The sequence below is a fragment of the Mirounga angustirostris genome, unplaced genomic scaffold (assembly GCF_029215605.1).
Source record: "Mirounga angustirostris isolate CCGP_5_RB_7025 unplaced genomic scaffold, mMirAng1.0.hap1 SCAF_8, whole genome shotgun sequence".
Taxonomy (NCBI): Eukaryota; Metazoa; Chordata; class Mammalia; order Carnivora; family Phocidae; genus Mirounga; species Mirounga angustirostris.
In genome coordinates this window covers 74,797,501-74,816,286 of record NW_026991716.1, presented here as the reverse complement: position 1 = coordinate 74,816,286, position 18,786 = coordinate 74,797,501, and the positions used below count along the sequence as shown (strand labels likewise).

The 18,786-nt window shown below is 39.0% G+C and overlaps 1 protein-coding gene across 1 annotated transcript in view; it reads right to left on the bottom strand.

The window, feature by feature from the left end:
- The window catches only part of CFAP206 (cilia and flagella associated protein 206), a 61,227-nt gene extending 43,904 nt beyond the window's left edge, over positions 1-17,323 (bottom strand). Inside the window, exons 1-2 of the mRNA XM_064597845.1 lie at positions 14,695-17,323; positions 10,663-10,914 (exon numbers count right to left, since the gene is read on the bottom strand). The gene's annotated coding sequence lies outside the window, so the exon portion shown is untranslated. The remainder of the gene's footprint in view (positions 1-10,662; positions 10,915-14,694) is intronic.
- Positions 17,324-18,786: the final 1,463 nt, after the last annotated feature.

Here is an 18,786-nt window from a genome sequence, read left to right as displayed (position 1 = left end):
TAAGACTTTTCTGTGCATTAGCACAGAATTCAGATTCCTGTTTCCGGTATGAGGACCTGCTCCATCCACAGATGATGGACACTGGCATTGAGCGCTCTCTTGGGGAGATGCCTTCTGTTTAGCCACTCCCTCCAAGGAGACCTGTTTTATTTTTTAATTTTTTAATTTTTTAATTTTTATCTATTTATTTTTTGAGACCTGTTCTTAAGCCTCATCAGGACATCCTAAATCTAACGTCTGTATAAGATATTTACATGTACGGTAGTAGGTTGCCACAAATCAACTCCTCTCTTCAGGGTATCAAACAATGAAAAGAATTCTCACACCAGAATGCTTGAGAGATTAAAGAAGCCAACAGGATGAATGCACTACAGCCAGGAGCACATCTGACAAAACAGTACACATGTGCACATGAGTTTGCATGTGCATGGATTAGGGGGTGTTTGTTTCTAGATGCTGTGATTTGAGGTGCTAATGACTGGGAGATCATCAAGAAGACTACACATGGAGATAAAATCGAGAACGGGACATTCACAATCACTTCTACTGATGCTACCTCCAAACCTGTTTGCCCGCTGTTGCCAGGAGCCTGACTACCTTGAGGAGAACCCCAAACCCATAATTGTAGATGCTCAAAAAGCTACCCGTTAATTTTATTAAACACCTGCTTAATGCTTGTATTTTAAAAAACCAACTCTTTCTGAATTTAGCAACATTGCTTTCTTTACCTAGAAATTTTTTTCTGGGCTTGCCTTTGGGATCGATTTGATCTTAGCTTCTAAGGAATCCACCCCATCTAGTCCCAGGATATATGGACTCCTATGTGTTCCAGCAGGTCCTTCTAACATGGTGCATGTCAGAAGTATAAGGCACTGCAGAGTCTGTGGTTATTGATGAGAACAGATGAAACAGTTTCTTCTACTCAAAGATATTTCTTTCCAGTCATTTACAAATAATATTATCAATCATGTCTAACTTATAGATGCACCTGTTTTCTAGGAAGATCTTCTGTGGACGTAGAAGGCCAAATTCATCCCCCTGCCTGTTTTTGAATGGCTTGCAAGCTAATAATAATTTTTATATTCTTAGGTAGTTGGAAAAAAACAAAGAACAGTAATATTTTGTGACATGTGGAAATGATATGAAAGTCAGATTTCCGTGTCCGTAATAAAGTTGGGCTGGAACGCAGCCGCGCTCATCCTCCGTGTGCTCACGGCCGACCTCGCTCTACCGCAGCAGAGCTGAGAAGCCACAGCAGAGACGGTGTGGCCTGAAAAGCCGAAAATATTTTGTATCTGGTCCTTTACAGAAAAAGTTGAGCAACCCCTGACATTGTCTAACAGGCTGTCTGTCTTTGATTCATAAATTCAATCTCCATTCTTTTTCAAATCATCGTAGTGATTTTACAGATAAGGAAATAAGAGGCCCAAAGAGGTTATAAATAGTTTGAGTGATACAGAGCCTGAACTAAAACACTTGGCCAAATCACTGAAGCTCTCTAAACCTTCGTTATATCACTTACCAAAAAACAGTGCTGACCTCACACAGTCATGGTGGAAGGGAAAGGGATTAACGCCAGCCAGGGGTTTAGGGCAGTGTTTGGCGGAAGCATTGACTACATGTAGCTATTTTCATTAGCTAATAATGTCATTATTACTATTAAAACTCAGATCTTCTGATTTAACCCAGTACCCTTTTCACTGTAATAAACTGTACTCCCCCCAAAGAAAAAACAGGAATAGGTTCTGTAATCACTGATTGTTTTACCAAGACTTGAGATAGTTTCCACCCATTCTCCAGACAACTGATCCACTCATATCCTTAAGTTTCTACCAGTGTGACATCATAATGGCCACAGACAGTCTTTGGGGAGATGGATATCACTTACTCAGGAAGGCCTTACAACCATTTCTCCTCTTCTGATCTGTCCAGTGAGAATAAGGATGTGCCTTCTATATAACTGGAAAGCTCATAGGAGGTAATAGACAGGAAGACACTTTGAGAACTGAAATTTCTTTGCAATAAAATCATACATCTATGAAACCTTTTGCAAAAGTAGGTGATTCCTAAGATTGCTATCCGTTCATAGGCTATTGAGAGTCTGGTCATCAGGTGAACTATGACCTAAATCGAACCCCTAGGTACTCTCTATTCCTTGATTTGGAGAGGAGCAAGAAATACCCAGCTCAGAAAATAAATTTTTAAAAAAAGAAAGAAAGAAAGAAAGAAAGCCAGCTCAGAAGCTTGGAGGGAGTGCCAGTGATGGAAGAAGAGAAGTTGTCAGCAGAGGTAAGTGAACAGGTGAGGGCTCTTCTGAAGTCCCTGCCGGCTGTGTACCTCACCACTACCCACCCCGTGTCTCTCTCTATGGACCTTGTCTACTCCCATCCAGCTGCCTTCCTTTCTCCCCCACCTTCCTTTTTCCTTCTGTCTTCCCTGTTCCCTCCTTCCATCTCCCTCCCTGCGTGCCATCCTGTCTCTCCTCGTCTCTTACTTTGTCCTCAAGAATATTATTAGTTTTTATACAATAAAATACTTCTATTCCATGTCCTTAATGTTGTATTATTCTTCTGCTCATGTAAATTATTGTTTCATGTTACTTGAAATGAAAGAGATAAATAGGACTTTATTCCACTTACCAAGATGAGCACTGAGTGATGTATAGAATCACTATGTTGCACACCTGAAACTAACATAACACTGTATGGGAACTACACTGGAATTTTAAAAATAAATACAAAAAATAGGACTTTATTGCTTGCAAAGCTCTTTCACATGCATTATTTTGTTAATCTTTGGGTCTTCTCAAGACCCCACTAGAAAACAATCTCCAAATTTAAAAAACACATAATGATAGCAAAAAGCTTTCATCTATTTTTTTTTTTCTAAATAGGTAAGTGTCTCTTGACTGAGCAAAAGAGCTTCCTGCATCATGAACTTGGAGAATCACTTGGTTGATTTAGCTCTTTATTTTCTGATTTTACTGTGGATATCTTTCTCTGATCCATTTTGAAGATATTCATGATTATGTTATTGACTAGCAAGTAAGTTCCTAATTCTGTAGCATGGTATTGGAGGGCCTCCATGATTGCCCGTGATCACTCTTTCCAGTCTCATTCCTCATGACCCCCTCTCTGTGTACCACATAGTTTACATTTTCCTGACTGTACCTTTCCTCATGAATTTCTCTCTGCCTAGATTACCCTATATTCTTCCCACCAAATCTGCCAATGGAGACTGAACTAGTCCTTCGAGGCCCTGATCACACCTAGCCGTTACATGTCTCTCAACTACAGCCCTTTATTAATGCCCTCAGTGAAGCACTCCCTAGATCTGGCATTGCTGTGTAATTATTATTGTTTATCAACCCATCATCTCCCACTTCTCTCTGATAGATCTCTGTAATCCCTGTAAATTTATCACAATGACTGCATACAATAGGTTTTCCACAAATGCTTAGTGAATGACCAAACCTACCACCTCCAGCCTAAATTCTCGATAAAAGATAGGAAAAAATTCAAACTTTAAAGGTTTTCATTATATTTTGGGGTCAAATCACTTTCCTCATTTAGTACAAGATTTCACCTTAGCATTTTTGACATGAAGTTCGATATGCCACTGCTAGGTGTTTTTCCACCTAAAATCATAGTTCTGAGAAAAATGAAAAACATCTGTCATAGGCCATTATTCAAGCACTGCAATCACATAAGGACTAGGCAAGCATGACTATGAATCTGATGCTGACCTTTAGGATGGATTTAGGTTTTGCAAAACTATTACATGACCTCCAGGCTAGCTTTACTTTTAGATTCCAGTAATCCAGAAAACACTCCGAATTATTTATTTCTCTGCAATGGGTCATAAAATGTGACATTAGCATCCTGGAAAAAATTATATTTGAATCCATTTATAATTGAAAGAGAATATGTTTGATGATATTTTTTGGAAGCACCTCCTCTACAAAGAAAGTAGGAATAGGTTATATAATCATTTATTTTAAATGTTAATGGTGTTTTATTAAGACTCAAGACATCTGATCCACTAATGTCCTCAAGTTTCTGCCAAGGTGACATCATAATGACCACAGATGGTCCTTTGGGAGATGGATATCACTTAGTCAGGAAGAAAATACAGTATATTTTCAGCTCAGATTTCTTAGCAACATAAGGTATTAATTTTGTTAAAATCAAAAGCCATTCCTCTAAAAGCTACTGTTTTTTTTTTTTCTCTTTTCAAGTTCAGCAATTCCCCCCCCACACTCAGATTTCTTCATGTTTCCTTTTAAAGGTTTATATAACCTATCCTCATGACTTTCTATAAACAGATAATCCCTTTTTTCTGTTATAAGGCTTTTTATGTTTATGTTTGTTTGTTTGTTTTTTTTAAGTAAGTTTTACACCCAACATGGGGCTCGAACTCACTAACCTGAGATCAGGAGTCTCATGCTCTACCGACTGAGCCAGCCAGGGCTCCAAGGCTTTTTACGTTTAAATAGAAACAAATGAAATACTAAATTGAGTTTAGGTAAAATAGGAGCCAGGAAAGCAAGCTAGGTGGCTTGGCCCTGGGATCATGGAGGGAAATATGTGCAGATGTGTCCATGATGGAAGAGAACGGCCTTGTCACTTTTCCTGTCTTCTCAACCTCTTCCTCTTCGGAAAAGCTCACTGCCCCTGACAGCATGCCTAGCGACTGCTGGAGCATGAATGCAAGCATTCCTAAAATGGACCCTAGTGCTATCCTTTGAGATGGGGCTAAGTATTCAATAATATTCCTCAAGCTGAGTTCCTGGTTCCCCCGAAGGGATAAATCGTAGGTTAAATCTTTAGAAATATGGCTTGTGAGTAAAAGCTGGTTGATTTGTTATTGATTAAAAACCATGCCAGAGGTCTTCCATCTCCTCCTCATTTGTAGACTCTCAAAAACACCCATAAGCCCTCCCTAACTCTCAACTCTTGCTGTGCTTCTGGCACAAGTAAATAGCTAAGTGCACATTTAGGTTTTATCATAGTCGGTGGGACATTTTGGGTGAAAACGATATACCTGAAGCAATTTAGAAACTCAATTTGCCAGAGAGTTAAAACATTAAACTATTCCTTCTAGGTGCTCCATATCATCACTTACTGTTTTTACCAAGGAAGTAGATTTAGGTTTGCAAGGCTGGTCATTTTCTCAGAGGTATTCCGCCTATAATTCCTGTAGTTATACACCAGGTAATGTGGCCTGATAGAGAACACAGGTTCACAGGTTTTTTATTCTTAATAAAATTCTTAAACTTCCTCAGTTCCTGATGACATTATTTAATAATTTTTTCATGGCATCCCTACGCCAAAAGAGGTGCCTAACTACTCTGGACCTAGGCCAAAACCAGCACCTAATAGCTTGTGTGGAGCTGACAAATATCATTGTGTTTCTCTTGAAATTTAAAAATACCCTGCTTCACCCCTGTGAGTTTGCTACAGTGCCCGAGGGCGACTTGGGACACAGTTGGAGAATGCAGTCTTAGTGTTTTAGGGCATTTAACAAATAATCCAATTCCAATTCTTATATGGTTTCCTTATGAAAAAAATAAATAAAAACTGCTATGATTTTACTTCTCTCTGGATAATAAAATGGTGATGTGTCAACATGGATAGATCTCAAAAACATAATGTGAGGTGAAAATGGCATAATGTGAGGCGAAAAAGTGTCAGAGGAGTGTATACAAAGTAAGAGCCCATCTACTGAAAGTTTATCTCTTATTTATGAATACAAAAGTGTAGTAAAATGAAGACCCTTAAAGGCGTGCACTCAGGAGAGTGGTCGTCTCTGAGGAGGGGAGAAAATGGGACTGAAAAGAGAATAAAGAAGACCCACATTTTATCTGTGCTCTTTTATATGTGTCATTAGAATATGTAAAGCAAAGATGACCTTGCTATGGACTGACTGTGCTCCCCTGAATTCGAATGTTGAGAGTCTAATCCCCAGTGTGGTGGTATTATGGGTTGGGGCTTTGGCAGGTAGTAGGGTCATGAGGATGGAGCCCTCCTGGACGCAATTGGTGCCCTTATAAAAAGAGACACAGACTTTGCTTCCTCCCTCTGCTCCCTGCCATGTGAGGACACAGTGAGCAAGACTGCCATCTGTAAACCAGGAAGCGGGCTCTCACCAGACACCGGATCTGCTGCTGCCTTGATCCTGAGCCTCCCAGCCTCCAGAACTGTGAGAAATAGAGGTTTGTTGTTTAAGCCACCCCATCTATGGCAATTTGCTATTGCACCTTGAGCTGATGAAGACAACGACCAAATGTTGACACTTGTTAATTCTGGGGAGTGGACTATCTATAAGTGTTTCTTATGATTGTACTTTTCTATATTAAAACAAAACAAACACACAGAAACCAGAAAGTATTGAGCAAGAAATAAAAGAATAGATTAGGCATTATTATTTTTTTTTGTATGATCAACCTTATCTTCAGTTATTTCATTTGGTTTTGGATCATAAAATAATTCTGAATCTTTTCTGAGGGTCAGAATAGCCATATGATACCTACTTTATTGTATTCAAAAACCACAGCAGCTGTGCTTAATAAAATTAGCTGCTTGTTAATCCTAATAAGGTATAACTTTTACTACTAATTAGTTCCAGAAGATAGATTTACATTCAAATTTAACACATTATTGTATTAAAGAAGAGACCAGGGGCGCCTGGGTGGCTCAGTATGTTAAGCATCTGACTCTTGTTTTTGGCTCAGGTCATGATCTCAGGGTCGTGAGATTGAGCCCTGAGACAGGCTCCCCATTCAGTCGCTGGTGGTGAGGGGTGTGTGTCTGCTTTAAGAGTCTCTCCTTCTGCCCTCCCACGACACCCACACGTGAGCTGTCTCTCTCAAATAAATAAATAAAACTTTTAAAAAATATATCAGGGCGCCTGGGTGGCTCAGTCAGTTAAGCGTCTGCCTTGGGCTCAGGTCATGATCCTGGGGTCCTAAGATCAAGGCCCATGTTGGGCTCCCTGCTCAGAGGGGAGCCTGCTTCTCCCTCTCCTGACTTATGATGCTCTCTCTCTCTCGCTCTCTCTCTCTCAAATAAATAAATAAATCTTAAGAAAATTAAAATAAATAAATCAAAGAAAATAGAGGCCATATCTTGATAATTTTTTTTTTATCTCAGTATCTTATACATGGTAGATGTTCAAGAAGTGTCTTTGGAATCCATGAAACTAATTTGTCCTTTTCTCAACATTAAAATTAGCAATGAGAAAGAAACTTCTAGACACAGAAATGTAGCAGTTTGATAATGTGGCTTATAGTTTTTTGAAATTTTTTAAATGTGATAAATTCAGATGGTTCAAAATTAAAGGTTTAAACTGATATACAATGAAAACTAAGGCTCCATTCAACACTTGATCCCCAGCCACTCTCCTAAATAGGCAACCAAAATGACCAGTTTTGTGCATATGTCTGGAAAAGAGATATTTTATACATGTACAAGCAAATGGATATGTATCTTTTTTTCTCTGTTTATACAAATAGTAACATTCATATTCATGGCTCAAAATACCATCTACAGATGACATTGATTAGACAGTCATTTGGATGTCTAATAAATAAATCAAATTCAACATGTGCAGACTGAATTCCCGATCTTTCCTCCAAACAGGCTCCATCAGCCACTTTCCCATTCAGCCCATGGCACCCCCAGCCTTGGGGTTGCTCAGCCGTCCTTGACTCCTCCTGTTCACATACCACATCCAGTCCGTCAGGAAAGCCTGTTGGCAAGTAGGAAAACATTTCCAGAATCTAATCACTGCCTACCACCACCTCTGTTGTCACCCAGGTGATGGCCACCAGCATCTCTCGTGAGATGAGGGTCCCTGCCTGAGGATTCTCTGCCTCCACTGCTGCCTCCCACAGCCTATTCTCCGCAGACCACCAGACAGAAGCTTTTAAATTCGAAGTCATACAGTGCCACTTGGTGCCTCAGATTCCAACAGGGCTCCTTGTTTCTCAGAATGAAAGTCAACCTCCTTATACGGCCCTGCACTGATTTGCCTCCCGCTGTCTTCCTCACCTTCTTCCTACTACTCTTTCCAGATCCCTCTGCTCAGCCTGGCCAGCCTGCTCCCACACCAGCAGACATATGCCCGCCCTAGGGCCTTTTACCTTAGCTCCCACGCCTGGAACTCTTCTCTCAGACACTTTTCCGGACAAATGCCCTCACCTTCTTCAAGCCTTTGTTCAAATCTTACCTAATAAGATCCAACCTGACCATGGTATTGTTAACAGTGCACATTATCTTCTTCTCCACTCCCAAACCCCTGGATCTCCCATACCCTGCTCTACTCTTTCTTTTACCCACAGGACTCAAAGTTCCTGATAAACTACTATATAATGTTCACATTTGGGGTTTACCAATTGTCTCCTTTAACAGAATGTAAGCTCCACTACAGTTAAGATCTTTGTCTATTTCATGGATATATCCCAAATGTCTAGTGTGATGCCTGACACATAGCAGATGCTCAAATGTATTTGATGAATACATGAATGTGTAAATAGATTATACTATGCATATCATTTGCACCTTAACTTTTTCACTAAATGACATATTCATTCATTCAACAAATACATTTTGAAATCTTGGAAATTTTTTATCAGCGCATACATTCTTTCCCTCATTCTTCTTCTTCTTCTTCTTTTTTTTTTTTTTTACAGAAGCTTATTATTTCATTGGAATTTCATCATTAAAAAGAGGTACCATAATTTACATAATTCATATAACTGGTTCTATTTAGATTGATTCTAGTCTTTTATTTTTACAGAAGAATACTGTAATGACAATCTGGTTCATGTGTTATTTTACATATGTAAGAATAGTTGCAGGATAAACTGCTAGAAATGGAATTGCTGGGTCAAAGGCTATTTGCTTTTTAATTTTAATAGGTACTGCCAAACTGAATTCTACAGAACTTGCAGCAACTTACGTTCCCTCCAGCAATGTATGAGAATGTTTGCTCACACTGTCATCAATGCAGCTTATAATCTTATTATCTTTGCCAGTCTGATAGGTAGACAATGAATTCTCAATGTAACTTTCATTTGCATGCCTGCTATTTTGAGGGACAGGAACATTTTTCCATATGTTTAAACAATGTTTGAGTCTTTTCCATTTTCTATGGGGTTGTTGATCTATTTCTTATTGCTTCCTAGGAGTCCTTTATATAGCAGAGAAATTAGCCCTTTGTGATAGGAAATGCAAATATTTTTCTCTGGCTTGTGTTTTGTCTTTGGGCCTTCTTACGATTTTTGGCCTAGCAGATTTAAAGAAAATGTTTTTATGAAGTTGAATGCACCATGTTTATTCATGCTTTTTTCTTCTGGGTTTTGCATCAGACATAGATGGCTATCCTCGATCTGATTTATTTGAACATTCTTAAATGGCTTCTTCTAATACTTTTGCAGTTTCATTTTTACTTTTGAACCTCTGATCCGCCTGGAATATCTCTTGATGTGTTGAGATAGGAATAGCTAACTTTGCTATGACTACCCACTTACCCCCAAGCCATTAATTGAATAAGCCATTTTTTTTTCTTTACTACTTCAAAGTGCCATCTTTGCCCTAAGCTAAATTAATAAGTGATATTAAGGAGATTCAAAATCAAATATTCTGTCATTTGGGACAGCATCCCTAAGTTTTCCCTATACCCTTATATTTTATTCTTTTTTTCAAAGATTTTATTTAATTATTTATGAGAGAGAGAGAACACCCAGGGGGAGAAGCAGAGGGAGAGGGACAAGGAGACTCTGTGCTGAGCACAGAGCCTGATGGAGGGCTCCATTCCACGACCCTGAGATCATGACCTGAGATGAAATCAAGAGTCGGAGCCCAACAGACTGAGCCACCAAGGTGCCCCTATATTTTATTCTTAAATTCTATTCTGTACCATTGCGTCTTGCGTCTATTCATGCCTCAGGATTACTATTTCAGTTTCTAATGGCATATAGTGAAAAGGTTAGTGCCCATCATAGGTACTCTCAGAATTTCCCTAAATATTCTTGCTCCTTATTTTTCTGCCTGAAATTTATTTTTATTTATTTATTTTTAAAGATTTTATTTATTTATTTGACAGAGAGAGCAAGAGAGCACAAGCAGGGGGAACAGTAGAGGGAGAGGGAGAAGCAGGCTCCCCTCCGAGCAGGGAGCCCGATGCGGGGCTCGATCCAGGACCCTGAGATCATGACCTGAGCCGAAGGCAGACGCCCAACCATTTGAGCCACCCAGGTGCCCCTCTGCCTGAAATTTAGAAACAACTTGCTATCACCGCTCAAAATAATGCCAGGACCAAGCCCAAGATCAACAACAAAAGCAACACAACAACATGTGATATTTCTCTGGGTTTCTATTACATTCATGCTCTCCAGCTCCAACCTTCACTATTGATTGCCTTTAGCATATTGAAATCACTGCAAAACAGTCTTTTCCTGGTCTGTCTCTGAGCTAATTCTTACTGGAGTTTTGGTTGCAGGGTCACACATAGTTTCACCTCCATAACTGCCTTAGGCTGTTGTTCTGGGTTCTGATCCTCAGCCATCCTGATATCCTTCTATTCATTTTTTCCTTATCAGTTCATGCTATAGCATAATTTAAAGTGGTTTGTTCAAAATCATAATTATAAGGGACTTACCATAATACTCCTTTTATTAACTTCTTTTAGACAGAAGTCTTATAATCCTGAAACAATCTTGCAGTCATTCCAATTCAAACTGTATGTTATGACTCTGTCCTTTAAATTTTTAAGTGTATTTTCCACTTGAGTTCTTAAAGGTTCAGAGACAACTGGTTTCTGTGCAACCACTCAGGTGAAGTACATACTCTGTCTTGCTGCTTTCCATTCCTTAGTGAAGTGCTTAACATCTGTAGCCAATAAACATACTCTCTGGGATGAAAGAGAAAAAAAGAATTTAGTAAAAGAATTTTAAAATAGCTGTCAGCAGGCTTCTCATAAGATTAAGTTTTTAAAAGCTAAAATAAAAGTTCTACCCATCACAGACTAACTATGCTTTAAAATATACAAGCAGTAGACTATAATTCACACACACAATGCACACACAAACACATAAAAAGACTGAGGAAGTAAAATGTAATGAAATCGGTACATCCTACAATTTAGAATAAATGGCTTTAGGATCTGCATGAGGAATGCAGAACCATATATGTCTTGTGGGTTCATTTTTATAGGGATGAAAAATAACTAACATTTGGAATACTTCCTTTCTCTGAGGAACTATGCTAAACATTCTATTGAATCCTCACCAAGACCCTATGGTCCAGGTTCAATTATTATCTACACTTTGTGGAGGAAAAACTCTGATGTTTATAAGCAATTTGTCTAAAGCCAGCCAGTTACCAGCTGGTAGACTAGGATTTACTCCTAGGAAGCCGGACCCCAGATCTCTATGCTGCTACTAGGCACAAATAAGATGCTAGAATGGGAGCATTTGCAGAGTTCTTCCTAAGTGGGGTAATTATAAATGATTTTTAAAAATCAGCTTTATAGAAGTTTAATATACATAATAAAATTCACTAATTGTGTGCACAATTAGATACGTGCTAAAAAATGTATTCAGTGATGTTATCATCACCAAAATTATAATATTGAACATTTCCATTACCCTCCAAAATTCCCCTATGCCCCCTTGCCCCATACTCCCTGGCTCCTGGCAAATCCCACTGATGTCCTTTCTGGCATGAGAGTTTTGCCTCTTCTAAAAGTTCATATAAATTAAATCACACAGTAGTTGTCTTTTGAGGATGAATTTTTTTTTTTTTTTTGAGAGAGAGAGAGGTGGGGAGGGTGCAGAGGAAGAAGGAGAGAGAGAATCTTGAGCAGGCTCCATGCCCAGCGTGGAGCCCAATGCAGGGCTCGAACTCACAACCCTAAGATCATGACTTGAGTCGAAATCAAGAGTTGGACGCTTAACCGACTGCCCAGGTGCCCCTTGACGATGAAATTTTAAATGTATCATAGTGCATTTGAGACTCATTATGTTGTTACACGTAAGTTATTACTTTTTATTGTTGAGTGATATTCCATTGCAGGGGTATGCCACAATTTGTTTATTCACCAATAAACATTTGGGTTATTTTCACTTTGAGGTAATTACAAAGAAGGCTGCTATGAACATTTGAATACAAATCCTTGTTTGACATATGGTTTAATTTCTCTTGAGTAAGTACTACAAATACGACTTCTAGGTCATATGGTGTCATGTAGTCATCTGATAAGGTTATATTTATCTTTACAGGAAACTTCCAAATAATTTTTCAAAGTCTGTGAACCGTTTTGTATTTCCCCCAGCAATGGGTAAATGTTCTAGTGACTCATATCCTTGTCTACCCTTGGTATTGTCCATATTTAAATTTTAGGCATTAGCGTGTGGGGGTGTGTGTAGTGGTATTTCATTGTGTTTATTAAAGGCCTATTATTTATCATGCACCATGCTATCCACAGGGAATAAAATGGTTAGTAATACAGAGTTGATCCCTCATAGAGTTTAAGGACCAGAGGAGAAGACAAACAAGCAATTATGACAGAGAATGCTAAGCAGTATTGTATTAGGGCGCCTCCTAACACAAACATCTGCCATTTTCTGCCCATCAGCTCTTCTTTTCAATAATCAAAACATTTAGATAAAGTTGCTTAGAGAAATAGAAAAAACAAAAAGACTTTAGTAGAGGTGATTTTAAATTCCATATCGAATACATTCTTACACACATTAGCTGTTTTGTCAGTATTTACATCCTGAAAATCAGTTTGAAAATACACAACTCTTTTAGAACTCTGGAGACAGGTAACCTGAGGTTCTTTAGAGCAAAGAACCAAAAATATAAACACAGCATTATTCCTGATCTGTGCTTCTAGGATCCTATAGAATTAATTCTTTGTACGCTGATACTACTTGTGAAAAATCTTTGAAAAGACAAGAGAAGTGTGGTCAATTTTCCAAACACTTATAAATTAGGTTCTAAAGATACACAAGATCTACAGCTTTTCACTCTGGAAGACGATGAAGACACACTATCAGACCACTCCCTTACAGCAGTTAGTATAGTACTACCTGAGCAGAGGTGACTGCAAAGCATAATGTGAACCAAAATGATGGCATTTCTCCCACGAATGGAGAGGACTGGGGAGGATTCACAGAGGTGGCATCAAGGTCCTGAGTGATGAATGATCAGGTCCAGAGGTAGGATGGAAGAAGTATCCAGGTAGCAGTAGTTGGGTGTATGGCTACTTGGCCTTTCTTAAGACATAACTTTCCCAGAATAGCAGACCAGTACCTCTCAGATGTCATAAAAATGATCTGAACCAATAAAATAATGATAAAAAATCTGGTATCTAGAAATTCCTCCATTCAAGCAAAGAAAAGGAGAAAAGCCCTCCCAGAAAATATGGAACTAGGTGTAGCCCCATATTTTCAGTTTACCAAAGCTGATATTAATCGGTTCTGAACAACTGAGCAGGAAACTGGTCCATTGTTTAGTAGGAAAGAGCGAAAAGATAGCAATCAGTGTGAATAATAGTGTAATTAAGAGAAGTAAACTTGGCAAGGGTACTTAATTTATACTTAATTTGAAGTTTACAAAGCTCTCCTTCCAATTTGGAGGACTAGAAAAGGAAAGAAGGTTAAGTTTTTGTCTTGAACGAAAGGACGGACCCTGGGTTAGGAAAGAAAGGGAGTAGCCTAATTTGGTAAGGAAACATAAGCTTTAAGCCAATTCTCCTAAAATTTCAACAGAAGCCAGTGCAATGCATATTCCATTCCATTAAGCTAACATCCATGATGCTTATGAACTGGGACCAGAAAACCCACTGAAATGTTACTCCAAGTACCATTACTTCTTTGTGGAATGGCTTCTCTTTCCCTCTTGAGCCTCAGGGAGGTCCTCAGGCTTGAAAGACTAGCTCTTGTCATTTTACAAATTAGAGGCTGTGTGAGCCTAAGCACTGTAAAAGACTAATTTTCCCTATCTGTAAAATGCAGCTAGTACTATCTACTTTGTAGGATTCTTGTAAGGTAAAGTATGTCGAGTACATTGAGTTCTCAGCACAAAGCTGGCCCCTATAAAAAAAGAAACAAGCAAAATGTATTAATCACCCAGTCTTTCTGGCCAGGGTACTGCAGGCCTATGATCTGCCAAAAGATACCCTTCAGCAGTTTGACTTATCTCGGAAAGCCTGTTCCCCGGGACACACCCTCCATAGAATCATCTTCTCACCAGTAACATATCTGTGCATCTCAAGCTGTCCTGAAGCACTGGCGCCTGGGTGGATGAGATGGTTAAGCGTCTGTCTTCGGTTCAGGTCATGATCCGGGGTCCTGGGATCGAGTCCCGCATCGGGCTCCCTGCTTGGCGGGAAGCCTGCTTCTCCCTCTCCCTCTGCCTCTCCCCCTGCTCATGCTCTCTCTCTCACTCTCTGTGTCTCAAATGAATAAATAATAAAAAATCTTAAAAAAAAAAAAGATATCCTGAAGCATTATTTTCTTCTTACAATAGGGGTTGGGGTTCCTCAAGGTAATTAGAGAAAGAAGGCACATGGGAAGATAATTTAACTGGGAATAAAATTTGCACTATGAACAAAACAAAACACAAAATTCAAATCCTAATCAGTATGGAAAAATCATTTTGATAGAATAGTCAAAAGAGAACAAACCTGAGTTGCATATTTTTCCTTTTATTCAAAGGCTGAGTGGTGAAGCCACCTGAGACTTCCAGATTTTTCTTTCTTTTTCCTGTGTAGTCTCTGGTTGTTCCCATTTCAAAATGGCAGTTGTGGCTTTCCAGAGAAATGTTCAGGAGGGCAGCTGACTTGGAGGTAGGTTGCCAGGATTCCTCAACATTAAAACATGCACATAAAGACTCCAGAAGGGAATGTAGGGGCGAGTGGCCTCTGCTAGCTGTTAGAGGCAGGCAGGTCCACGGCTGCATGCTGCCCTGCCTCTGCGCCCCAAAGTCAGTTTTTGTCTGTCTTTTAAAAAGAACCCCTCAACAGATGCTCTATTGAATAACTTTTAAAAAGGCAAACCACTTGTGGTCATTTAACACAATCTCAAAGCCTTGATTGCAAATGATAGTGAGATGGCCAAAATTACCACATGCTGTATCCAAGTTCTCAAGGTGCACCACCACTTTTTTTTTTTTTTTTTCCTGGTGGTCCCATAACCAAGCAGTTGATGTGGTGTTGGGAACTATTGGGGCCCATTTGGAAGACCCAGGTGCCCAGCAGCTCAGGGTCAAAGTGCAGCTGACAGGTGTGGAGTAGCAAGAGGGTGGAGAGCAGCCAGTGGGGCCAGGGACCCACAATGGTGGAGCCCCAGAGGAGAGGAGGAGACAGCCGGAGCCAGAGAGCTGCAGGCTGAGAATTTCACTGTGGCTTTAATTTGCATTTCCCCAATACTAATTTTGAATAGCTTTTCATGTATTTAATTGCCATTTGTATATCTTCTTTAGCAAAGGGTTCACATTTTGGTGGAGGAGGATTGTTTGTCTTCTTATTGAACTGTGAATGTTCTTTATATATTCTGCACTAATGACCTTAATCAGATATATATTTTCCAAGTATTTTCCCTCATTTTGTGGCTTGCCTTTCTAGTTCAAAATATTTTCTAATTTAACTTATGCTTTGTTCTCTGATACATGGGTTCTTTAGAAGTTGTTTAATTTCCAAATATTTAGATATCCTTCTGTGACTTCTAATTAATTTAAAGAATATATTTCATATTCTTTCAGTCCCTTTAAGTTTATTGAGACTTGTTTCTTGGCCCATTTTATGGTCCTTATTTATGAATATTCCATATATTTTTGAAATGTTAATTAGGTCAATTTTCTTCCTAATGTTGTTCATGTCTTCTACATCCTCGCTGATTTTGTGTCTTCTTTTTTTATCAATTACCAAGAGAGGACTGTTGAAGTTTCCAACTATAATTGAGGATTCATTTATTTTTATTCTTTCTATTCTATCAGTTTTTGTGTCATATAATTTGAAGCTGTGATACTGAGTGAATCTACATTTAGGGTTGTTATGATCTCTTGATGAATCAATCTCTATCATTTTGAAATGTCCCTTTTTTCCCCTGGTAAGATTGCTTGTTATTAAATCAACTTTGCTGGTTATTAATATAGCCATTCTACTTTTCTTTTGACTAGTGTTTTCATGGTATTGTCATTTTCCATCCTTTTACTTTTAACCTATCTGTGTGTCTTTATACGTAACTTGGATTTCTTCTGGGTAGCATATGGTTGAGTCTTGCTTTTTATTTTTAAGATTTTATTTCTTTATTTATTTGAGAGAGAGAGAGAGCATGAGCAAACAGGGGGAGGGAGAGGGACAAGCAGACTCCATGTGGAGCACAGAGCCTGACAATAGGAGCAATCCCACCACCCCAAGATCATGACCTGAGCCAAAACCAAGAGTTGGATGCTCAGCCAACTGAGCCACCCAGGCTTGCTTTTTTTTTTTTTTTTTAATCCCATCAGACAATCTCTATGTTTTGATTAGAGTGTTTGGACCATTTACACTGAATGCAAGTAAATCTGCCATATTGATATTTTTTTCTATTAATCTCACCTCTTGTTTCTTTCTCATTTTTTGCCTTATTTTGGATTAACTGAATATATTTTGTGAATATTAATTGGAAACATTATTGGCTTAGTTGCTATACTTATTTGCCTTTCATTTTAGTGGTTGCTCTAGGCTTTACATTGTACATCTTGAACTTCTCATGGTCCACCTTCAAATATTATACCACTTCACACAGGCGTGTAGGGCCTTCCTATGGTATGCTTCCATCTCCTTCCTCCCATTTGGTGGAATTGTTGTCATACATATTACTTCCACATATGTTATAAATCCCACATTATTTTTTTTCTTTAAGTAGTCAATTATAAAGAGATTAAAATGAGGAAAAATATCTTTTACCTTTACTCACAGATTTATCACTCCCAGTGTTCCTTATTCCTTCACACAGATCCAACTTTTTATCTGTTATCACTTCCTGCTGCCTGAAGAACTTTCTGCAATATTAATTATATTGCAGATGTGCTAACAATAGATTTTCTCATCTTTTGCTTGTCTGAAAAAGTCATTATTTCGCCTTATTTTTGCAGAACGTTTCATGGGGTGTAACTGGTTTTGCTTTTCTCTCAGTACTTTATAAAGATGTTGCTACACTGCGGGTGCCTGGGTGGCTCAGTTGGTTAAGCGACTGCCTGCTGCTCAGGTCATGATTCCGGAGTCCCGGGATGGAGTCCCGCATCAGGCTCCCTGCTCAGCGGGGTGTCTGCTTCTCCCTCTGACCCTCCCCCCTCTCATGCTCTCTCTCTCTCTCTCATTCTCTCTCAAATAAATAAATAAAATCTTTAAAAAAAAAATGTTGCTACATTGTTTTCTGGCTTGTTTCTTTTCTGCTGAGAAGCTTGAAGTCCACTGTTATTCTTTATTCCTCCACAGGTAAAATATCTTTTTTCTCTGGTTGCATTTTAGCTTTTTTTCTTTATCACTTACTTTCAACAGTTTGATTTAGATACTTCAGTGTGGAATTCTTTATATTTTTTTGCTTGGAGTTTATTAAGCTTAATAGATCTGTGGCTTTATATTTTCCTCAAATTTGGAAAATGTTCAGCTATCATTTCCTCAAATATTTTTTCTGCACCTCCCACATTTTTTCCCCCTGCGACTCCAATTACATGTATATTAGACTTTTTTTATGTTGTTCCACAGGTCTTTGAGGCTCTTTTAATGTTTTCAGTCTGGTTTTTTGTGCTTCAACTTGGATCATTTATTTCTCTTGCTATAACTCCAAGTTTATCTTTTCCTCTTAATCCCACCCAGGGTATTTTTCATTTTATTTTTTTTTATTTTTTATTTATTTATTTTTTTAAAAGATTTTATTTATTTATTTATTTATTTGAGACAGAGAGAACGAGAGAGAGAGAGCACATGAGAGGGGGGAGGGTCAGAGGCAGAAGCAGGTTCCCTGCTGAGCAGGGAGCCCAATGTGGGACTCGATCCCGGGACTCCCAGGATCATGACCTGAGCCGAAGGCAGTCGCTTAACCAACTGAGCCACCTAGGCGCCCCAAGTATTTTTCATTTTAGATATCATATTTCTCATCTCTACATGATTCATTTGAAATACGCACATACACACAGAGAGAGACAGACAGATAGACACTTGTACAACATACCCGTCTTTGAGAGATGCCTTAGGTGACACGTGCACATGTCAGCTTAACTCAAAGGATGTTGAGCTATACCACTGTGGTCTCGGGAGACCATACTGCTATGGCAGGCCCTTAATCCCTGTGTCCGTATCTCCAGGGTAAACCACTACCTTCTCCCCATTGCAACAGACCCTCTTGCTTTTGCCCCTCCCTAGTGCAACCCCACCCTTTGCACCCACTTCTGTACCCTTCACCCTCTTCCTTAGCCTTCCTGGTATCTCCCTCCTCCCCAGTTCTCTGCTCTCACACTCCACTCTCAGGTCATTTTTCTTCAACCCAGTCTCAGGTACTATCTCAGTTCCCAGCCTGATGCTTCCACCAGCCTCCTATTTCCTCAACTTGCATCAACACCTTCTTTTCACTCTTCTCCCAGCACTGAACATTCATTCCTCAGGTGCTCGTAACCCCAGTCAAACTTCAGTCCATTACCCCAGTTCTTCCAAATCAACCTCAAGACCTCCTGACCACTTAACCTCCAGATTCTTTTTTTTTTTTTTAAAGATTTTATTTATTTTTTTTGTCAG